Raw genomic sequence first — 24,780 nt, 5'->3', positions numbered from 1 at the left:
CTTATAACGGTAAAAGACCGCTTCTTAAAATTTAAATATTTTAAAGATTTGTTATTAAGCTTATTTGTGCTCTTTAAAATTATCTCTAGAAACTCATTTATTTCTAGTTTCAAGCTAAAATGAAGCTGAATCATCAGACTTTTCAAAAAATTCTTTTGTTGTCTAGTGGCGCCACACTTATCATATAACTGATTTTTTAAAAAAGGAATTATCTTAAAGCAGAATCATTTTATAAGTTTATAAAAACTATATATTTGTATAGTATCTGAATAGGAAAGGCTATCCAATTTAATACCCCCCCAAAAGACTATAAGTATCTTATTTTTTATTTAAAAACTCACATTTTAATCCATCTAATGCTCTTACTACATGGCTTAAAAAATGTATAAAGCATGCAAATTTCAACCTACCTGTATGTATCACTCAATGCAATGCTAGCATGACAAGACAGCCATTTTTATGTAAGGCGATGGAGACAAACTGATTTCTCCGTCTTCTTGCTCACAAGTTTTAGATGCAATTGTCACACACACCAAAAATCATACGCAGAACAGCTTGAATGTACTGTGATCCCAAGAACTGAATTTATCAATAGGAAAACAGGATTGGAAAAAGAAGTTTTTCATCCAAGATTTCTCTGAGGCTGCAACCAAGGAGGTGGTGTGTTGAATTTTTTTCTCTTGCTCCTCTGAGAGTTCAAAGCTCAGAGCTGACCACTGCAAAGGCCACTGTCACATTTGCTGAAAATCAAACCACTGATACCGGCAGTGAAAACACAAATTTGAGAACTGAAGTTGCTTGCACACGATGGAGTGCATAAGAATTAAAAATAGATTCCACCTTGCCTCCCACCTGCACAGTAAACATGTAAGTTTCAAGTGTTTAATTTGATATTCACATTAATTAACAATACAACATACATTATTTAAAAGACAGCAAATGCAGGAAGAAAGGGGAGACACCATCTGGTAGCAGAGTTTTGTTGTTGTTGTTTTTGGTTTTAGGGTTTTGTGGGGCTTATTTGGCTTTGTTTTTAAAAAAAAGTAAAATCGCATTTTGAATGTGATGAAAAACAAACACCCAGAAGCAAATGAATCAGAAATGAAAGGTAATGTTCAAATATCTATGGCTGTAATGAGGCAAAAACAAGTCTTCACTACCGGATGATATGGCATACAGAGCATTTACATACTCACATCTGAAATACTAGGCAACGTGTAATGAATTCTATACACAGCATGCACACACAGCACAAGAACGGCTAATCCTGCCTGCCATCTTAGGCTCACAGAAGCAAGATACGCAATGCATGCAGCACACGAGCACTAGGAAAGGAGGAGGCAAGGGACAGCTCACCTTAAATGCGGTATCTGATTAATGTTGTAAGTGACATTGCATATCAGCCTCAGAGTCTTGGTTCAACTGGGTAGGAGGGAACAAAGAAAAATGTCATCAACTGGTGATGCAAGATGAGCCCAATCACTAAACACTGCTTAGCAAACTCCAAATTCTGCAACCAGACAGTAGAAGGCATTTCATACACTTGAGCAGAGCTGCTGCACAATGAATGTGTCTTCCTGCTTCTGAGATTCAGTCCTTTTGCTAAGGAAGAAAATAAGCTGGAGTGAATACTGTCATATCCTCTTCTTGAAGAAAGCTTTCAATACAGTATGTATCTGGGATGCATTTTATAGACCGTTAATTTCATAGAATTGCTAACAACAAAAATCAAAACTGTTAGCTACTGCAAAATAAAGAATAATTCTGATAAAGGGTATAGCATTTCTAGATTATTTTTCAAAATCCTAAATGGTGCTGGCAGGCTTGTAGAAGAATGCATGCTCAGCTGTCTGTATCCGTTCTATAACCTTTAACCACAAGCAGCGTAAATGTATCCTGCTAAATGTATCTGCAGTAGAGAATGCAGATACCGCCTCAGACAGAATCATATTAAGATTATGAATGAATTTTCTTAAAATTAGAAGCAGAATAAAATTAGTGCAGAAAAACAGATTGATGCTGAGTTCCTTTGGATGTATAGCTGTCATGAACAATAAAAGCTATCTTTAGGCTACTGACCTAAATAATACTCAGATTTAAAGCAGCATACTGTACGCGTTCAGAACATGGAAAATGCAAAATGAATTTTCTTCTCTCTCCCCCTTCAAAGGTTAAATTTAAAGGTAACAAGCCATTTATAGGAATAGCGAAAGGCTATAGACAGTATGTACTGTAGGAGAAGAAATCATATTGTGCAGGGAGGGAATGTTTCTTTGTTTTACTTTGAGGCTTATTTTAGCTACGCTTGCACGATGACATTGACATCAGGAGGTCAGGGCTGACTCTGGGTTGCTATCCGTTTTATGAGTGAAATGTTTCCCGAAAATTAAATCTCATCTACTCAAACACCAAATTTCATGTCTTCTTCAATACCATTTCCCTACCCCCACTGCTCAAGATTGATGGGATCTAGCTTGGCTGTATGTACTAAATAGGAATCACTTTCTGCAGAGACTCCAATGCATAATTGTGGGGAATTAATTTTTTAAATAAAAAACCTTTAAGAATTCTTATGCACACCCCTTTCATTCCTATCAACACACAAACACAAAATTGAAGCTCAAATTGCAATAAAATGTTTAACATGTGGAACAAAAACTGTTGAAAGAGCTGCTTATTCAGGATTTTAAAGAAATGCCTAATAAGCAAATACTATTTTGCTACAAAACCAGTGTCACCACGTCCCCAAAGAAGCAAACAGCGTAGCTTGCTAGAAAAATTTTCTTCAGATACTACCAGCAAGTACAAGCCAGAAAAGCATTTCATTTACCATGCTTTATAAAACAAGAAGTTATTTATTTTAAGAAAATAGAAGAGATTCTTTTCTATTCTATTTTTTTAGCTACAAAGAAATCATACCAACCCCCACCCTTACGTCCTGGATATAAGCCAACATTTTAATAAAATGTATGAGATTGATTTTGAGTATAAAACATTTACATTTTTGACTTCTTATCCCTCCCAAAGTCTTGAATTGCCTATTGCATCACTGACTATGCTAAGGTAATTAATTTTAACACACGCAAAAATGAATTAATATTTTCTGGGATTTCTAGTTTTCCAGCACCTCTATCTTCTACAAAATGGCTGGAAATAATTCGGTTAGCAAAACATTTAAGTTCCCCAGAAAAATTTTAAGAGAGAAAATATATTTGAACATCTTAACATATGTACTAGGTTTCACAACTGGATCTTTTGTTTGTAGCTCACATTTCATCTCCTTTCACAGAACAGAAGTGATATTTAGCTGAATGTGTAGAAAGTTCCCTGCCCACCTCTGACCTGTGCACTGCAGTCACTGAGTTGAGTTGTCCAGATCACGGGTCATACCTGGTCCATAGCAAGTCCTTTTCTCTTTGGAGCACATCTCTCCCTCACAACTACTCAGAAATAAATGTGACTCTGAAGAAAACAGTAGCTCCTGGTCTAACACCAATGGTGGAGCCATCTTCCCCACCCCCACATCATCACTCTATGAGCTCTGGTTAACATTGACAGCAACAGAAAATTAGAATGGAGTGTCCTTAGGCCAATTCCTCCTTTACCATGGGGGTCAAGAATTAGAGAGCATCACACTTGAGTTCCAAGGCACCAATTTAATATACACTCATCTATAAAGCAAGGTCCTTCAAGTGGGGTTGGAGGAGGTTGAACCAAACATCTAGGTGTTTGATACTCAATATCAGTTGAGCAAGTCCCCATTAGTGACATCTGAAAGCTAGGCATTCATGCTAAACATTCACAAATTATTATATAGCCTAAATATATATAACATGGAATCATCTCTGACCACATAGAACTAAGTCATTGCCTCCTCTATTTGGGATAATAAATGACAGTGATGATAACAGTAATCCACATTGGGCTCCCTGGAGATGACTGAATAGTGTTATATAGAGAAGGATGTGGTCAGGTCCCCTACTGGTATTAGTAAACAGGTGCCAGGGCGAATGGTGTCCACCCCCTGTCCCCATGGGGTTCTTTGTCCACCTTCCATCAAAATGAGCTGAAAAGCCATATATTGGTTTATTTTGTGATGTTCCAAACACTCATTGAGCAAATGTGATGTGTTTACCAAACCTGTTTGGGTTAAACAAATATGAAGTATAGCTAAAAATATTCAGAGGAATGAGCTTGTTTAGGCAGATGATCTCAGCTAGAAAACCCTGTTTTGCATTTGAAAAAAAGTACTCATGCCTGAATTACTTAAACTTTGTCATGATTATAAGTGGCAAAGATATGTACACACATGATTTTTTAAAAGTTGTGTGCTCCGCATTCATTTCTTCAGGGTACACATACAGACATCAACTTAAAAGACAAATTCATTTTCCACAATGAAAATTTTAGCCTGTTTCTGGCATTTTGACTAGTCAAACACAAGGTGCCCAAAATCATCTGGTGAGAGCAAGCTGGAGGACAGAGCTAGCTAGCAGTGAGGGGCAAGTCTTTCACTTTGATTAATGTTCTTACTTGCTCACAGTCTTCTTGTTCTGAAGGCTGAGCTAATTTTATCTCCAGTCCTGTGGGTTAAAGTTAAATTGTATGGCTTATACAAAGTATATAATTCAAGTATGAACAAAGCTTGGCTCTCTACAAAAACAAAACAAAACAAAACAAAAAAAACCCGAGCACTGAGTCCCAGAGGAGTCCTTGATTTATAAACATTTGGGTTTGTCTGCACATTTCTTTATGCCATTCAAAATTACAGCTGGTTTCCTTTTAAACCTAATATAGATGGTCAATATTTATAGGCAATTTTTTTATCAGGTTAGGCTGTTATAATTAAAAATTTCTAAGCAGTCCACCAAATGTGATACTTTTGTTTAAATTCTTAGAATTTAAAAAGCTTAGAATATTTTTTATGACATTGATTATTATATCTGTCCATGTGTCCTGAAAACAATATGATTATTTACTTTATCAATGACTAAAAATGACTTTGGATGATATTTTAGCTGAAATTTTTGGAAAAGTAATCCTGCTTTAAACAGCAACATCTGGCCTAGATATCTGGGCAGAAACTTTTCATTTCTATGTTGACCAGAGCTGAAAATCTGTAAAAGCTATTATTGATGGAGAACCTACTACATGCTCAATATTATTTAATTCTAACCCAATAATCCTGCAAGGTGGGTATTAATTATAATCATTTTTAGATGAGGGACTAATAAAGATTGTTAATCACACAGTAAACAGCAGAGCTGGGATTCAAATCTAAGTGCAATTGATCGCAAAGTCTCTATCTCTTCACCAAACCTAAAGTAACAAAACATCCTCCTAATCCACCCTCCACCCTTAACATCAGTAATCTTCTAATTGTGTAGACACTAGAACAGAGGACCCTGGCTTCTTGGAGCCATGATTACTGCTTTTTATATAAACCAGGCACTGGGAATTGTGGGTACCTAGGATAACACCAACTGGAGAAAGGCCAGCCAGGCCAAGCAGGAGGAAAAGATAGAATAAAAGAGGATGAATCAATTAGACTATCTTGGGAAGTTAAGGGTAGAAAGCACATTAATGATTTTGGAGGGAGATTTGTCATAATTTGAAAATATTTTATGAGGCAAAGTAAATGGAAAAGGCTTAGATTTCCACAGAAGCCAAGATTTCACCCAGTGAAGTCTACTTTTTCCATATTACAGATGAGGAGACTGAAGCTGAGAGAGATCTAGTACTTGGCCCAAGATCACATCCTTAACCCAGGTGTAGTGGTGCAAATCTATGATCCTAGCTCTCTAGAGGTTGAGGCAGGAGAATCACCACAAATTTGAGGCTAGCCCGAGTTACATAGTGAGTTCAAGGCCAGCCTGAACTACATGGTGAGACCTTGTCTCATAAAAACAGTAACAAGGGCCGGGGATTTAGCTCAGTGGTTCCACCACTTGCCTCACAAACACAAGGTCCCGAGTTCAATCCCCAGTACCAAAAAAATAAAAACAAAAACAAGAACAACAATAAGAAGATGATACCCTTGGTAAGTGAGATTACCTACTCACTGCATTAAAAATTATAGCTTGTTTCCCTTCTACACCTAATTTATTCAGCAGTTGTGAGTAAATTTGTTTCAAGTTGCTTGACTGTTCTAAATTATCAATTAAATAAAAAATCAGTGTAACAATCAAGATCAACCTGGTTTCAATTGACAAACTGTATGTTTTCTCTTGAACAGATAGTCTAAATAGGAACTGAGAGTTTCTTCCCCCAATGTAATTTAAAAGTAGATTATTGATGATTGACTAATTGTAGTAACTGGGGATTGAACCCAGGATGCTGTACATGTAAGGCAAGTGCTGTATCACTAAGCCAAATCCCTGCCCCCAAAATGAACCCTTTAAAAGCCTAACTTTGGGTACAAGATTTTCTTTTTTTTCTTTTTTCTTTTTCATTAATTAAGTTTATTGGTACATTTTAGGTATACAATATGATGACATTCATCATTGGGAATTTGTACCTTTACATAATAAATCTTGGTTCTTATTTTTTTCACCATTCCCCTGACATCCTTTCAACCCCTCCACCCCTCCCTATTTATGTAGACTTTGTTTCCATTTTTTTCTTTTCTCATATTTATTCCTTTCCCTTCTTTCCTTTCCCCTACATCTCCCACTTCCCCTTCTGCTTTGGAACTTTCTTCCTATTTCACATTATCTATTATACATTTTGATCCTTGTTTAGACTTTCAGTTTCTCACACTGGAGAAACTATTCAGTATTTACACATGTGTGTCTGTTTATTTCACTTAACAGTATGGCCTCAATGTACAACCATTTAGCTATAAATGTCACTAGATTCTCATTCTTTATGGCTGAGGACCCAGCTATTCCCCTGCTGGGCATCATCCCAAAAGAATTAAAAGAATCACACCTCAACAATACATGTGCATCCATGTCTATAGCAGCACAGTCTGCAATAGCCAAAGCCTGGAAACCCCAACTGCCCATCAACTGGAGACTGGACAAAGAAGATGCAGGTTTCTTTCTCTGCAAAATGGAGTACTATCATTTTTTTGAGTCGTCAATCAGCCAGCATCAAAGCCATTAGGATTTTTGCTAAAAATAAAAACCTCTTACCATGACACTCTTACCATGAACAGTATGTTCACTTTATTTATATACTGTATATTAAGAGACATACAGGCACATTAAAGTCCCTAAGCTTTTTAAATTAAGAATTACTTTAATGTTTTTTGACGCTCCTTTTTTCACCATCACACTGTATGAATAAGCCTATAGCATATTCTCCTAGTCTTTCTTCTGTTACCATAGCAGAATGTCTGAGATTGGGTAATTTATAAAAAATGGATTTTATTTCTTACAGTTCTGAGGCTGAGAGGTCCAAGAGCATGACTCCATCATCTGCCAAGGAATTTGGGTTGCATCATTCCGTGGTGGAAGTTAGAAGGGCAAGAGAGACAATGGAGCAAAATTTACCCTTTTACCAGGAGCACACTTCTGTGATAACTAACCAGGTCACATGATAATGTTATTTATCCATCCATGAGCACACAGTCTCATGATGTATTTATTTATTTATTTTTTGTTTTTACATACAGCTATTACTTCTCTCTTTCCACAGAGGGACGTTTTTACTTTTTATTTATATATTTTTATCGGTGGTAAAATATATGGAGCATATAAATTTGCCATTGCTACCGTTTTTTAAGAATACAATTCAGCAGCATTCATTTTAGCGACAATGGCATGCAACAATCAATACTATCTATTTCCAAAACTTGTTCATCACCACAGACCGAAACTACCCAGTAAGCAATAACTTCCCATCCCCCACTCCAGTCTCTGGTAATTTACAGTCTGTCTCTATGAATCAAGGCATTTATTTATTTATTTATTTATTTTTGGTACCGGAGATTGAACTCGGGTCCTTGCACTTGCGCAGCAGGTGGCGAAACCACTGAGCTAAATCTCGGGCCCAAGGCATTTATGTTTGTACAGTACATCTGCCTGGCTGTTTCATTCATACCTCACCACCCAATGACGAGAGCATTCTCTCTCTTTTTTTTTTTTTTATGGTACTGAGGATCAAACTCAGGACCTTGTGCTTGCCAGGCAGGCCAGGCACTGTGGAGCTAAATCCTCAGCCCCAAGTGAGCATTCTTGAATGCAGCTTCTAGATGAGGGAAGGAGTCTCACAGCATTGGGGTGTCCTGCCTGAGGTCGCTCGGCAGGTGAGGTGTGCAGAAGGGTCCTGATCTCAGTCTCCTGAACCCAGCCTAGGATGTTTCTTGACACCCCTAGCAGCCTCTGGGTACAAGATTTTCTTTAACCAAGTCTGGTGTTTTAAGTATGTCATTTTAGTGAATGACTCTACACGTTAACATCTGTTCATTTTTCCTTTATCTAATGTCCCTTTCCAGCTCTGTAAGTTTATGATTCTCAAAAATTCAGTGCAGTTTGCTTGCAAGGTTGGGTAGGACAACAGCTAGACTCCAAGTATCCTGCCTGCTGGTGTTTACGGCTACTTGACTATCTCTCTTCTTTGACAGTGATTTTATATGTCAGCCAGATGGCTCTTAAAGGGGATTTTCTAATCAACCAGCTCCACCCTGCCTGGGATTATTTTGGGCTCAGTACTCAAGAGGCAGTAGATTGAAAAGTTAGGTGAACAGACATGCTTGAGGAGTTTCTACTCCAGGAAGTCTTCTCCAGTTCTTAGACATCATTGGTCTCACTTTTACCCACTAGCATCAGTGAGAGATTTGGGAAAGGGTGGTAAGGATTGGAGACCAGACTGAGGTTTACCATGTAGAGAACTGGAAAAAGAGGGAAATCGTGTGATTTTCAGCAAAGGAAAGGTGATAAATGACAGGCTGCAAGGGAGGCTGTGGTTGGCTACTACCTAATCCAACTCAGATGCTCCTGTGGGAATATCCTCAACAGGTATCACTATTATAGACGTCACTATCTCAGCTTGAGAAACTGAATGCTGTAGTTCCTGCTTTCTTTTCTAAATGCATTTGAAATACAGCATCAAAAATGAGCTGGAGAGCTTATGGGGACCAAGAGCATTCCTACACCCCTACTCACATGCTCATTTGCTGCCATGACTACTGCCAAGCAAATTGAAAACAAGTAAAATCACAGGGTCTTCTAGAGTTGAGTTGGCAAAATACATATTCAGCAAGAAAGCTGAGATTTTTCTTTCTAGAGAGATTTGTAACTGGGTTGGAAAGGAAGGTGGGAATGTAAATGCAGGTGAAGGAAAAATTCTTATGGTTCCATAAAATCTACATCATTTGAGAGCATAATTCTCTCCTTGTATCTTTCTCCATCCTGGACAGCAAATATTCCCAGACTCAGCCCAGAAACAAATTTACTTGCTGTCTTTTCTCTCAGATAAATAATTCTGCAGCTGAGAAAAGCTACAACCATGTACCTCTTCTCAGCCAGAGCAGCTTAACAAACCTCTGTGAGTCTTCACTTTCTCTGGACTAAACAGAAAAGCACAGTAAGTTTTTGTTGTGTTGAATTATCTACCTTTGCCACCTGGCAGATCTTTGTGTTTCCTGTGGCACTGGTGCTTTGCCTTATGCAATGGAGGAGCTCATTAGAGTCTGCTCTTGACTCCTACCACCAGTCACGGCAGTCTTTTCTCTACTTCTACCACTACCAATGTCATCTTCAGCTTTGAGTCATGAAGTCTCTTCCTAAAACTGGAGAACTTGCTCTGTGAGTTAAGGAATGGCTCTGGGGGTCCATCTCTGGTTTACTAAGGGGAGCCACAGTTGACTGGCAAGCAGACCACAGTGCTTTGTATAACCCGTCTTTCCTGGAACAGGGAGAGGGGCATGGAAATAAGAGTGGTCTGATAACACTGCCACTGCCTCCCAAATGTCCCTCAACATTTCCTCAGGCCCTTGGTCACAGAATTATGGAATGGGGATGATGCTTTAGAGAATGCCATCTACATCCTTTCTTTGAGGGAGAAGAAAACCAGGTTCAAAGACCTCAGCAATTAGACTAGCAGCTATATTCCTAAATTTTTGGTATTCTCTTTAAAAGCCCATACACTGGCTCAATTTTTTAAAAAAAATTCTGAACTTTCACTTAGGTGCTTAATGGTTATAGATTGAATAAATATGAAAGATACCAGCTTACTGGGTTTATAATGTATTTCCCAGTTCTGCTCAGAATAAAATATTACAGTATACATAATTTTTAAAAAGCTCAACTGAAAATAATTTTAAGCAAAAGAGTAAATATTGGCTAAAAATCACCTGGGACCAGTGTCACTTAAGAAGTTTCAGGGAACAGGTTTGATTACTATATTAAGTCAATCAGACTAAGTTTAGCCAGCTAAAGTTGCCTGTATTCTGTTTGGTTTGCAAAGAAACATCTCATGAGTTAGCATGAACAGCTAAAAATAAGTTGCAAGTTTCATTTTCCATGGTTCAGTATGGTTTTGAAACCAAACGATACAAAACACTAACACATATGAAAATTTAACAATTCAGCTTCTCACCTTTCTAGCATACTGTCCCGATGGCCAGTTCACTACTGGCCCTGGAAATGATCTCTGTCCTTCTCACTGTGATCTCTTAAAATGAGTTCCTCAAGTAAATAAGGCATAGCAGGAAATTGGGGGCTGAGGCCAGTTCTGGGGGAAAAGTAGTTTGTAGTGACTATATTGTTACATCTGACAGGAGGTCACAGAGCTTCAGCCCCTCTCCTAGGTGATGCTTGGGACCCCTCTGCAGAGAGGGGAGTAAACAGTTTCATTTACATGGGGCTCTGGATGGAGTGAGTGCTATGAGTCCCCCTTGACCGATATGCCTATGTCCTTGTACAATTCCATACCACAAACCCAGGCAGTTACAATAAATGTCAAAACCAAATTTCCAGGGCCAAGTCTGATGAAAAGGTGTTTGACAGAGGTGCAAATGCTTGAAAAGGAAGCCAGACATCTCTGTAGCATTCAGCTGTGGCACACGGCCCAGAGAGAGCAGTGCTGTTAAAAGAAGCCCTCCAATGAATGAGATTGAAAGGGGGCAAGGAAGGGTTAATCTCCCTCCATTAAAGTCCGGGCCATTTGGCAAAGGTGAAGAGAATAATCTGTATGAAGAGCAGAGCAGACAAAGAGCCATTCCAGAAACAAAATTACCGTGTAGGGGTGAGAAGGACGATTTGTCCTCGATTTTCACTGTAAGATTGTTTCTTAGATCTCAGGGTCTTTACCTTGCTTTGAAGTTACAGATGCCGGGAAGAGAAAGGGGGCACGTTCACACTCAGTGCGGTAATGCCCGAGCTGTGATTCCCTCAGAGGTGAACTGTCTTGGAACAGCAGAGGGTGAAGCCAAAGTCACCATGATGCTGTAGAAGCCTAACCACAAATTAGAAGGTGGCAAAATAAACAATAGGAGTTGCCTCCTCAGGGGTAGGGAACGTCCTCCACTTTTTTATACTTATTTTTAAAAATTTTCAAAACTTTTGAAATGTTGCTTTTAATAATATTTTTATAAAGATTTATAAGAAGTTACAAAGATAGTTTAGTAAGTACAGTATATACTTTATCCAGTTTCCCTCAGTGATGTCTTACAAACTTCATTGCTTAAACCAAGCAGTGGACATTGGTATAACACTATGAGCTCAGGTACTGGGCTTCTGATTTCAGCAGTTTTTACAGGCACTCTGTATGTCTCTACAGTTCTATGAAATGTTTTTACATCTACAAATTGGAGAAGCATGAGGATAGTCAGAACACAGAACTATTTCACAGGACAAGTTCCTGTGTCAGCCCTTAAAGGTCACACCCCTCCCCTAACCCTGACCCTGACCCTTGGCAGTCACTGATCTGTTCTCTATCACTGTATTTTGGTCACTTTGAAAATATCCTATACAATATGAAGCCTTTGAGATTGGCTTTCTTTCGCTCACTATAATGCCATTGTGATTCCTTCCAGTTAGTAGTCTGAGATGTGGATGTACCAAAGTTTGTTATCCATTCACTTATTGAAGGATTTTTGGCTAGTTTCCAGTTTTTAGATATTACAAACAAAGCTGCTATGACCATTCATGTACAGGTTATTATGTGAGCATAAATTTGTATAAATACTCATGAGTGAGGTTGCTGGATAGTATGGTAAGAACATGTTTGACTTTATAAGAAACTGTCACACTGTTAAAAAGAGTGGCTGTACCATTTTACATTTCCACCAGCAATGTATGAGAGATGTAGTTTTTTTTTACATCCTTGGTAATATTCAGTAACATTCATATATATATGTGTGTGTGTGTATATATATATATATATATATATATATATATATATATATATATAGGTTTTGTGTTTTTTTCAGCCATTCTAATAGACATGCAAGGGTCTCCTTTTGATGGTTCATGGTCAAGATGGCAGTAAGTATGGGGCCTTCAGACCCTGGGTGGGGTGGCCCAGATATCCCTCACTATTTCAGCTTGCCTGATAGCTGTCTAGTTGGTGGTTTGGGCTGTCTGGCATTCAGATGATAGGAAATGGGGTGGTCTCTCTGGGTATGGAATGAGCCTTCAGGTTTGCCCAGGTAGTTGCTCTGGACTGTCATGGTAGGTGGTCATTGCCATCTGGGGACACTAGGCCTCTGAGGCAATGCTTAGTGGCCAAGCAGGCAGAATGTGATAGCAGTAGCACACTCCCACGGGGTAGGGAGTGACATGAAACCTCAGGGAGGGACAGACTTTGCCTGGATCAGGGCTCTCTTGCTGCTTTGGTCAGAGATTACATAAAGACTTTTATTCCAAAGGTAATAATTAGTGAAGTGTGAAGGAAGGTAAGAGTAGGACTACCAGTGGACCCACTGAGCACGTTTTGCCCTTGAACTTCCTGCTCTGTGACTACCCAAGATTTTCCAGCAGGGTTCGAACAACTTGGCTGGATGTCATGGAACTTATTTCTATCGCCTAGGCAATAGATCTGGAGGCACTGCTGTCACCACCGTGTTGATTTTCTGGCCCAGGGATCCAGGTCTTATGAGCAATCAGACCTTCAGAAAGTGCCTCAGCCATGGAAGTTGTGCAGGACAACTAGGACACAGGCCTTGCATAGGGCAAACATAGTGATGACTCAAACTGCTCCAGCCATTCTTGCAAAGTCACTCTCATCAGTTGTAGCTCTGATTAAAGAAACACTATATTCATCACGACCCTGGATCCACAAGTTTGGACCACGAGGCAAAGAATCAGGATAGTAGCCATCCTGAGTGGGAGCAGTTATGAGATTATGCAGGTGTGCACAGAGGCAGTGAAGCTCAGTGACCACAGACAAATTCCCTGGTGTCTAAGCATGGAGGAGAACGGGTATAGTTGAGGTGCTCCCTGGATTCTGGCTCTAGTGCTTCACCAATGATCACTTCAGAAGACTGACATGGACCAGGCAAGGAGGAAACTTATAGAACCTGGATGGAAAATGGGCACCATAGGGAGCCCAGCAGTCAGATACTATGAGGTGACTGTAGGTGTGGTGTGATGCTTTCAGAGTTAAACTTTCTGTAAGAAGGTGAGACGTTTTAAGATTTGGTTGTTGTTTGGTCACTAGTTTTTCTGCTGTGATTGTTTTCCATTATTTTCTAAATTTCCATTTTCAGGTCCTGCTCTCTGGCCCTTTGCTCTCATTTCCTCCCAGTTAGAAGGGACCAGTCATAGCTCTTTTCAGATTTAAAAAAGCCAGTACCTACTGGGTATGGTATTGCATATCTGTAATCCTAGAACTAAGGAAGATTGATGCAGGAAGATCACCAGATTGAGACCCACCTGAGCAACTTAATGAGACTTTATCTCAAAGAAAAAAAGAGGCTGGTATGAAAGCCCTGGGTTTAATTCCCAGTGCCACATACACACACACAAAGCTGCCTGTGAAGCCACGACAGGTCCTCCATAGCTTTTGCTTGGTCTTCTTTTTAACTCTGCCTGCCTTCACCCAAGATTTGCCCACATATTTCAGTCTGGTGTTTGCCCTGACCCTGCTCTGCCATCTTGGTTCTGACTCTAGCCTCACTTCCTGCTCGACTCTTGTGGCATGGACCTTGTGGATGCTCTCTGCATAGCTGCCTTGTCCTGCATGGAGCTTCAGGGCTGCCAGCTCAGGGCTCAGGGTACACAGTGAATCACTGGATGATCCTGCTGGCCACCTGGCCCCTTGCAGGATCTGTGCTGCACATATAAGTTCTGAGATATAGCCTTGTCTATTGGAAGGCAGATAACAGCTCCCTGGTTGCTTCAGGAGTTAGTCTTCTCCTTGGTTCCTTTTGTTGGCTAACCAGAGATTGGTGTCTCTGGGCTTTTGCTGAATTCAACCCCTGCCATTAAATCTCTAGGGGACCACCAGGAAGTAAATGAACCATGCTGACTGGCTTCAGTGATCTCATGTTTACAATGAAGTCTCCTGACTCCTTAGGTAACAATTTTTTACTGTACTATGGCAAGGAAAAATCTAAAATTCAGTAGCCAAAAGGGACTTTAAGTTAAATTCTGGTTTAGATATATGCTATGGTTTGGATATAATTTGTCCACTAAAGGTTCTTGTGCTGAGGCTTGCTGAGGTGTTGGAACCTTTAAGAGGTGGCGCCTAGCGGAAGGTAATTAGGTCACTAGGGCACCACCCCCAGAAGGGATTAATACACACTGTGTGGGATGGGATTAATTCATGTGGGAATGGTTGTTCCAGGAGAGCCTGGCACCTCCCCTGAATCCCTGTTTTGTGTGAACTGCTTCTCACTTCTGCACCTATGTGCTCCTGTCACTGTGGTGCCCATTATCCTGAGGCCCTCACAAGAGTCACACAGATGTTGGAACAATGTTTTTGAACTTCCAGACTGTGAGCTAATAATTTTTTTTTTCTGTATGAAGTTCCCTGCTTTATTTATTTTGTTATAGTAACACAAAACAGGCTACGATAATAGACTGGCTCTAGGTTTCCTTTTTTTCTAATTAGTGTTTGCCTTAGGTACTTTGACCATCCACTCCAATTTCTGGGAATTTTTCCTAAGATATTCAAGAAGATTCATCTATAAGAACATTTACATATCTGTTATAGTTGCACACTAAGGCAATCAAAATGTCCATCAAAAATAGAATGGAAATATTAAGGTATATCCATGCAATAGAAACATAGCCATTAAAAATTATGTTTTCAAAGAGTATTTAGTGACTGGAAAAATGTTTAGAATATAATGTTGGGGGGGCAGACAACCATGTAAATATCATCTCAATATTTTTTTTTCAGGGCCAGGGATCGTCAATAATTTTTAAAAGAAGAAAAAGCTAGGTCTGGTGGTGCATATTTGTAATCCCAGCACCCTGAGAGGCCAAGGCAGGAGGATCACAAGTTCAAGCCCAGACTGGGCAACTCAGTGAGACCTTGATTCAAAATAAAAACTAAAAAATGGCTGGCGTTGTAGCTAAATGCAAAGGCCCTGGGTTCAGTGCCACAAAAAAGGAAGAAGAAAAAAGGAAGAAACAAAGAGAGGAAGGAAGGAAGGAGAGAGTGAAGGGGGAAGGTGAAAGAAAATACATATAGGAAAACTTGAAAAGAAATACTTCATCAAAAATGCTTATTTTAAATTGTGTCTTGGTTGTTGGCTTTCTGATGATTTAAATTTTCTTTTTTTTTGTACCAGGGATCGAACTCGGGGCCTTGCACTTCGAGGCAGGTGACAGAACCACTAAACTAAATCCCCAGCATTAAATTTTCTTCTTGATTTTTAAAATTTTCCAGATTTTGTATAGTGATTAGTTATGATTCTTTTTAAAAGATAATTTTGAGAGAGAGAAAAGAAAGGAAGGAAGGAAGGAAGGAAGGAAAGAAGAAAGAAAGAAAGAAAGAAAAAGAAAGAAAGACAAGAAAGAAAGAAAGAAAGAAAGTCTTGCATACAAAGAAAGCAACAAAGAAGAGACGTCCCTTTAAAAACCCTAGGCAGGAGAATCACCGTGAGTTCAAAGTCAGCCTGTGCCACATAGTGAATCCAAGGTCAGCCTGAACTACATCGTGAGACTTTGTCTTAAAAAACAAAAACAAACAAACAAAACACCAGCCCTGCAATGGCCAAGCTGCTGCCAGATGATACAGGAAATAGACTGAATCTTGTGCCCAGGATAAATCTTAAGCCACTTCTGTTGCATGGCACCTTGATATAGCTGATGCCAAGGAATGTGGGTCAGTGAGAAAGTCCCTTTCACTAGATGCTACCTCCCTGTGACATTTTAGGATGGTAGACTGTAGGTTCTGGGACTTGGATGGGCATTCCTCCATCACACAAAGCAGACCACATTCATGAATAGTGGCTTTCAGACAAAGATGAAGAGTCCTCTCTGGCTTGGGAGGCACCACCCGAGGTCAATACCACCATGATGTGGTTTCCATTCTGCCTTACCTCAATGCACTGGGAGTCCCCTTTAAATTCTAGGAATCATCTTTTGGCAGAGAGATGATTCATCCATTCTTCCACAAAGATTTCAGTGAAGCCTAGGTGAAACATCTCTCTGAATAAGATTAGAAGCCTCTCTGTTAGGCCTATGGCCTAGAGTCAAACCTTTCTGAATGGCATCAAAATCTTTGTACCACTTGCTTTGGCTGGTTGGTGCTATGGATCCCAGATGAAAAGTCAATTTAGAAAGACAAAAGGTATTTTTTTTCAAAACACTGATACTTCATAATAGTATCAAAAGATAAATATTGACAATAATTATGGTAATTATTTGTATCAACACATTCTTATGTAGTTTTCTAAGTTACCCAGACCATTTTGCACATAGGACCTTACTTATTCTTACAGAGTCTTAGCATTATATTCTTTAAAAACACCATTTTGGGCTGGGAATTTAGCTCAGTGGTTTTGCCGCCTGCTGTGCAAGCTCAAGGACCTGAGTTCGATCCCTGGTACCAAAAAAATAATAATAAAATAAAAATAAAGTAAAAACACCATTTTGGAGATAGGAAGGAGCTTTAAAGTTCTGATGAAAACCAGAGACTTCTTGAATTAAAAACAAAACCCTGAAGTTTTTAATGTGGTGTTTTCCAAGTTGGTTCTTAACATGAAATTAGGGGATTTCAGTGTGAGAAATTACAAAGCCTTATTACTATGAATTCTTAGCTTTGATGACTATGACATGGTGTTATTTCAAAATCTTCTGAAGGGAGTAACAGAACATTTACAACACTGACACAGGGGAAGGGTGCTAGCTAGCATTTCTGTGCCCTGACAACTAGAAAACCTCTGGGGTTTAAGTAACAAGTGGTCCATGTGCTGCTGTGCTCAACTGTGTCAGTTGCTTGTGGGTCATGGCCACACTAAGATCTTCAGATGACTCAAACTCCAAAAAGACCACACTCTTCTCAAATTTAAATTATATAACTCATGTGCAATTAAAACTGAAAAAGCAACATAACAGAAATGAAGGTGAACCAAGCTCAAGAAGCTCTCCATGAGATTTACTTATTTATTTATTTATTTATTTATTTTTGGTACCAAGAATTGACCTTGGGACCTTGTGCTTATGAGGCAGGCACCGGAACCACTGAGCTAAATTCCCGGCCCAGATTTACTTTTTTAAAAAGTCAAATATAAAAATATTTATCAAATGTGTATTTGTAAAAGAAAAAAAATGTGTATTTGTACACCATCCTGTTTTGTTGGTGTTTTCTGTGAGAACTAACACTGACGAGTGGTCACAGGGATCTGCGGTTTTCTTTCAAACACCAAGTGAAACTTTGGTTATTCACTTTTGGTGATCACACACCTCTCCCTGCCATACTATGCAGTTAGAAATTAGAAATCAAAGGGCCAGGATTTAGCTCAGTGGTGCTACCGCCTGCCTCCCAAGTGCAAGGTCCCAAGTTCGATCCTCAGTACCAAAAAAAAAAAAAAGAAATTAGAAATCAAGAGGTTGGGTGCCGGGGATTTAGCTCAGTGGTTTCACTGCCTGCTGCGCAAGCGCAAGGACCCAAGTTCGATCTCCGGTACAAAAAAAAAAAAAAAAATCAAGAGGTCAACCCCCACCTCACTCCTAACACTACTCATATGTTAATTCCAGCAAATTGTGTGCACTGAGGAGTCATACCAGATGGCCTGTGCAACTACCAAGTGGTAATAGCCAGTCTCCCAAATGAGCAGACTCTGACATCTTTCCTCCTTGACCGTGGCCTTTCTGGCAAATGCTGTTAGCCTGGGACTTCCAGCAATGGGTCATCCCCATTTGGCTCCAGCTTTTGAAACCTGGTACTCGTTCTCATCTTACTTCTTTGGCTACATGCTTTTGGCAGACATTGTTTCCCCTACTCAGCTTGGTTTTATCTTTGGCTTAACCCACTAGCTCAGCTAGCACCCACCTCAGTAGATAATTCAGCCCCCAATAACCCAGGAAAATGGACTTTCAGAGAAAGAAATATTTTTGCAAAACATCAACTTGTGTTTTATCCCACTCTTCTTCAGTCCATTTCTGATGTGGGACCCGTTATCAGAGGTCTGAGAGGCTGTCAGATCAGCCAGTAACTGCCTCCCACACAATGGACAATGCATTCTCTTTAGGGTGTGAGTGACAGATATGTAAAGTCCAGTAGCAATATTTAATCAGAAACCAGAGTGTTTAGCCAAATATCAACAACAAAAGCTAGAGAACTAGGTACCAGCCTGCTCAAAGACTCCAGTCCATTTTTATTGGAGGCCTTTAAATTAAGGGCATCATAAGGTACCTACTATACAGTTTCTGGAATTTACCATTGAGGGGAGAATTGTACCAAGATAAACAATGTGTAGAAGTCTACACAAAATAATATAAAATGAGTTAAGGGTTCTCTAAATAGGCTTACAAATTTACCTCATCATTTCAGTAAATATTTTGAAATTTTCCTAAAGAGAAAAAGAATTACATGTGAAATCCTTTGCAGAAGCATTAATATCTCTAGCATGAGCTTTTAAAAGTCTACTTTTAAGTATTTCTTGAATAACTTGTTTTGAAGTTCTCTCCTTGGTTTTCTCCTAGAGATTAAATGTTCAAAGATCCGGAGCAAAGATGGTACAATAATGTCCTAAAGTCCCCAGTAACAGAGAGGTCCATGAGCTAAGGAAATCGTGAGCTTTCTTATAGATTACTGCAGCTCACAGTTGGAGGAACAGAATTCCATTGAACAATCCCAACTACTATGTTTAGATACAGAACAGCAAGAAGACTGTGGAATGAAAAATAAAGGTAAGGATGCCCTTCCTGTTTCACTGACCACTTGCAGCACGGTGGTACTCACTTAAACTCTTAGGGTGAGAAAGGCCACATGCCATTGAGAAATCTCCTTCACTGCTTCTTGCCTACACAGTGAGATGTTATCTTCTTTTTTCTTTTTACTTTTCTAGGTCCTTTGTACTCTTACATAACTTTTAAATGTAAGATGTTATCTTATGGTTGTCAGTTAAGGAGTATCTGATAATTTTTCATTTCTTCCACTCTTTCATTCTAAAACCTTATCTGTGAACATCTCCAAGTTCATTTATATGCTGTGCCAGAAAGAATTACTTCTTTTGTGGAAGCTCACCACTGTTGTCACTGGAAGTGCTGCCCTATCAGGGACATTTCCCAGACACTTCTGTGGTTAGCTGTGGTCATGTGACTGAGTTTTAGCCAATGGAACACGAGAAGTGATGTATACACTTCTTTCTAGTCTTGGTTCACAAAATATCCCATGTGGACTTTTTCACGCTATTTTCTTCCACTGAGGAGTGAAGATATTGCTAGGCAACTTTGAAAACCAATGCTACAGAAGGTAGAGACTCTGAACTCGTGAATCTGAATTGGTTTTGTTTTGCTGTGATGGGGATGCAACCCAGGGCCACATGCATGCCAGGCAAACACTCCCCCACTGAGCCACACCCCTAACCCTGAATCTGAATGAATGTTCTGAAGAGATGAGCCCCAGTGACCTGTACTTCTGTACTGTCGCATGAGGACAAAATAGACTCCTACTGTGTTTGAGCCCTTAGACATTTTGGGGTCTGTTACAGCAATTAGTCTATCATAACACTTATCCTCTTTGACTCAGCTGTTACCGTTTTCTGCAGAAGTTTCTGTGGTCTTCCCCCCTTTTCTTTAAATCTTACTCTAAAACAAAAATGTAGAATTAGTAGACTTAAATTTAAGTAGCCATAGGGCCAAAAAACACTCACCGAATTAGTGGTCACAGCATTTAGATCTTGTAGTCAGAAGAATAGTTTTATGGCAGAGTCTCACTTCAAGACAATCTGATCTATTAAAACAAAAAAGTAAAATAAAGGCCTAAAAACATATATTAGAATCTGACAGTTAATTTAAAAGGGGGTTAGTTCATGAATGAATTTGCCACTGTCTCCCACTAATAATACTCATTTAAAAAATACATTTCTAATCATTTTACTATTGAATTTATAAAGAACAGATCTACTCTGCTAAGTAATTTGTACAAAGAGTAGATGCTGACTCAGGGAATGACGTTAGAAGCCAGGAAAATCAGGGTATGATATCTCTATGTATTCTTCACTTCCTACATACTGTTGATTGGTTTTTTGTGTGTGTGGAAACTTAAAAGTTCTTCTGTAAAAACTCCCAGAAATTGTAAATTATAGGCTATGCAAAGACTTAGGAGTTTTAGAAAAAATTAAAACAGACACATTATAATGTGTCTTTGTGTTTAATATCATCCCAGATGCAATGGCACAAGTAGGAATGAAAATAAGTTCTCTGTTCAGTGATGAGATAATGAAGGCGCATACACCAGAATGACCAGAAACTTGCCCTGTTAAGGCAAAAGGGTAGCAGATGTCTTCTTAACCAGGGCTGCCACCTTTTACCAGATTAAATGTGAAGCTGTCATTTGATGGCACAGGGTATGTATTTGCCTAGAACAGGATTTATTTTTATATCTGATCACTTGGTATAGATCCAGGAAGCAAACTGTTCAGAACTCTGAGCGAACATTCTGGCAGTCTGAAACACAGGGTTGGGAAAAGATAGAAGAGACAAAACAAGAGGGTTAATAGGGAAAGGCACCAGTGGGCCATTTTCTGTCAGAAATTCAGCCTAAGTATTGTGGTACTGCACGTGCGCACGTGTGCTTTTGTGTGTGTGTGTGTGTGTGTGTGTGTGTGTGTGTGTGTTCTTGTCTGGTTCTGTGGGGAAGAGAGAGATCAGTTTCCTTTAAGGCTGTATCACTGGGTCTCCCAAGCACTCCCCACGCCCCCCTAGTTGAGGCCTGCCAGGCCTCAGGTGTCAGGGAACAAGATGGCACCCACAGTGAAGGGCACTGAGTGAGGGGGCCCAAGGGTGGGCCGTCACTTACTCGGATGAGCTGCTCTTCTGAAGCCCAGACACTGCCAACTCCCTGGGCCCAGGAGTCACAGACGCTTTCTTGCTCTGGGTTCTTCACTCTGTTGAGATCCGCTCCACATATTTTTCTGATGATGTCACTCATTCTGACTTCCTACACTGGAAAGTTGATCTACAAGCAAAACCTTCCATGAGGCTTTGAAAGAATAAAAAGAAGAAGAAAAAGAAAGGTGTGCAGTGAGGAGGTGGAAAGGCTGTGGCCTTATTTTGAGATTCGCTGCAGCTGTGAGTGCCACTCCCCAGCCGATTTCCTGGCTGCAGAGGGAAGCCGGTGGTCAGGCGTGGGTGACGTCAGGGGCAGGCCTGAGTCATCGCCAGCGGCTGGCCGGGCTGCACTGCCACTCCGAAGGGGACAAAAGGAACCTTTGATGTCCAGAGGCCCTCCTCTCAGCACACTCGCGGCACTGAGCAGCAGGCCAGGAGAACATTCCTGTCGCCACCCCACCCCCGCCTCCCTTCTTACTTCCGGAACAGTCCACACAGATTGAACAAGGCCTCCCCAAAGGACATCACCCTCCTGCAGAGCACAGGCATGGCCGCTCTCTGTCAAAGACAGCAGCAGAGGAGAGAACAGGGATTTTCCCTGGGGACCCTCCACTTCCCATGTCACTATGGTACTCATCTTACCCAGGGAGTCACAGTAGTAGCTAATGAGATATGGAATGTGGATAGCATTCTTATCATCATCCCTGGCCAGCACCTGGTGCTCTGTGTCTACTCTCCTCTGCCTTGTGCAGGGGCCATAGGCCTCAGCTCCCTGTTCTCTGGGAGCCAGTGTGAACTAGTTCTTCCAGGATTTAGGAAGGTGCCACTCTTTAAGAGGGATATTAATATCCCGGTGCCTGACATGCAACTCAGTCAACACACGATGAATTAATGAATGAATGAAATTTTAAAACAAAATAGCAGAGGGCCTATGTTGCCCTATATGAATGTTTAAGCCTGTACATTGAGTGCTTTGTGAAGATGATTTTATTTATTGGCATTATCACGACAAAGCTATGATTCCCAATTCTGTAGATGTAAATGGTTGCTCAGAGAGGCTAAGACATTTCTCCAAACTTCTCAAGAACCTGGCAGAACCTGGATCATCTAATCTTAATTCCTATATTCTTAACCACTACATTGGGTGACAGGAGTGCATGAAGCGAATAGTGAGCATCCTGTCTAAGAGAGGGCAGATACAAATAAATATAGCACTAAAACCAACTTTGACAAGGAAAGAGGGGAACAATTAGGGATGTTCTGGCTAGGCTAGGTAGTCTGCATGCCCTCATGATGGGCTCACACCAGGCCTGAGGTTTGACAAGTAGGTGGTTACCCAGAGGGGCTGGGAGGGTGGGTCTCTCCTCAGGTCCAAGTAGAGAATGAGAAGTTGGAAGCAGAAAACAAAGCCAGGGAGGTCTACCAGATGCACCCCACCCCTAGCTTTGCCACAGTGGACAGAATACCTCAGAGGGAGCCATGGCCCAAGCTTGTCTTTGTTGATGGACTCATGGATATAAGTGGGATAGAGGGATAAGCCTGAAATTAAAAGGATAAGTCTGGGGCTAGCAAGAAGACTAAAGGGAAGAGAGACATGACAACAGTCCCAAAGATTCCAAGATGCACAAATGAGGGGAAATGATTGTGTCGTTTCAGAGGATGAGGAGCACTGGAAGGGACACGGAGTATACTTAGACCTGACAATGGGAGTCACTGTGTACTCTTAGCACTGTCCGGCTGGTAATGGCCATGTCCCTGCATCTGAGTGAGAGCCTTTGCACTGGATGTGCTCAAGCAAAGGCAAGGAGTGGTGGCAAAAAGAGAACATCTGGGCGTCAGTGCCTAGCATGAAGATGACCTCAGAGGTGCTTTTTCCCATGGTGATTTATGGTTCTGCAGTTTGTACTTTTCTATGATTCTCTAGGGTAAGTGTCTCAATCCAAGAGGAAGACAAAAGCCAGGGATTTTCAGCTCCTTGGTGGTGGTGATGGGGAGTGGTAGATGCTGCCCTCCTCAGTATACCACTTCACAGCTTGCCTTCCCTCCCGGAATGGGGTGTATTATCCAGGGGAACTTTTTCCCTTGGCTCAGGAAGTCTATGTCTCTGATGGCTGGGAACACTATGCAGTTACCTTGCTCCAAGGAGCTCTGCCACTGTGAGGAATGACACTTGTTCTGACTCCCTCGGCAGGTGGAATTAGCAGAACTGATTGTCAGAAAAGAGAAAGCCACATGCTTTTCATCAAGGGAGCAGCAGCAACTCCCAGGTTCACTGTCCCTGTCCACACAGTGCCTGACCTTGGGCTGAGGAAAGTGCTTTAAGTTCCAGGCATTTTTGGCAGAAGACTTGTTTATTCTTTTCTTCCCTTTCCACAGAAAATGCCGCTGGGCACCTCCCTGCTCTATTTCCCCAGAGACTCTGTGGCCTTGCTTGCTTCACATACAAAGGAATTTATTTCTTTAATAATACAAACAGAGGCTGATTAGTTTTTAGCTTTATGGCACCAGGGTAATGGGAACAGAAAAAGAAAGGAAAAAAGCAGAAATTATTGGTGAGTTTAAGATGCAGACCTTCGCACTGTATGCACGAGGGTTGGTGTTCAGTGTGAGGATATAGCTGGGGAATTGGGCAGACAATGCACTGGGAGACACAGGGAAGCAATTTGGTGGCACCCCATTGCCTGTACCCAATCTGGAGCATCCTCCTTGCTACAACAAATGCGATTGTACAATGGTAATTTTCTTTAAAAATTTTAAGGGCTCAAGGAATTCTTTGAGAGACTTAGTCTATACTCACTGCCTCCAGTTTCCTCTCATCTCATTCTATCTTAAAAAAAATCAATTAAGACAATTTACAAACCATAAAGCTCACCCATTAAGACATATAATTCACTTTTAGTATACCTGTAGACTTTTGTGACCCAAGATCTAATTTTACAACATTTTTGTCACCCCTCCCCCAAAAGAAACATTGTACCTGTTAGCCATCACTCCCCAGCTGTCCTCACCCCCAGCCCGAGGCAACCACTAATCTACTTTCTGGCTCTGTGGATTTGCCTCTTCTGATCATTTCACACAAATATGTCTGGCTTTTTTTTCGTAGCATAATGCAGTCCATGTTTATCCATGTTGGAGAATATTTCACCACTTCATTCCTTTTTATGTTCCTACAAGTTGATGAACATTTGAATTGTTTTCATTTTGGGCTATGATGCATAATGTTGCTATGAACATTCATATACACACTGTTTTGCAGACTTGTGCTTTCATGTCTCTTGGGTAGACACCAAGGAGTGGGATGCTGGGTGACATTATAACTCTATGCTTAACATTTTGAAGAAGTGTCAAACTGGCAAAGTGCCTCATGATTTCACATTCC

The 24,780-nt window shown here is 40.5% G+C and overlaps 1 protein-coding gene and 1 long non-coding RNA gene across 3 annotated transcripts in view; one reads left to right on the top strand and one right to left on the bottom strand.

Annotated features, from left to right (window-relative positions):
* The window catches only part of Zbtb38 (zinc finger and BTB domain containing 38), a 77,455-nt gene extending 55,597 nt beyond the window's left edge, over positions 1-21,858 (bottom strand). The window contains exons 1-3 of the mRNA XM_004834350.4: positions 21,370-21,858; positions 20,222-20,301; positions 1,357-1,422 (exon numbers count right to left, since the gene is read on the bottom strand). The gene's annotated coding sequence lies outside the window, so the exon portion shown is untranslated. The remainder of the gene's footprint in view (positions 1-1,356; positions 1,423-20,221; positions 20,302-21,369) is intronic.
* On the top strand, positions 1,417-24,275 carry LOC147825261 (uncharacterized). 2 transcript variants are annotated; one of them, XR_015440834.1, is made up of 3 exons: positions 1,417-1,668; positions 14,387-14,466; positions 15,295-24,275. It is a non-coding gene; the product is annotated as an uncharacterized LOC147825261 (long non-coding RNA). The 2 variants fall into 2 exon arrangements; XR_015440833.1 differs by having other exon boundaries at positions 14,387-24,275.
* Positions 24,276-24,780: the final 505 nt, after the last annotated feature.

This window comes from Heterocephalus glaber, unplaced genomic scaffold (assembly GCF_053883595.1).
Source record: "Heterocephalus glaber isolate CG9 unplaced genomic scaffold, H.glaber_assembly_v1.0 deba00001504, whole genome shotgun sequence".
Lineage (NCBI taxonomy): Eukaryota > Metazoa > Chordata > Mammalia > Rodentia > Bathyergidae > Heterocephalus > Heterocephalus glaber.
Note: the sequence above shows the minus strand (reverse complement) of the source record. Positions and strands in the feature narration are given on the sequence as shown.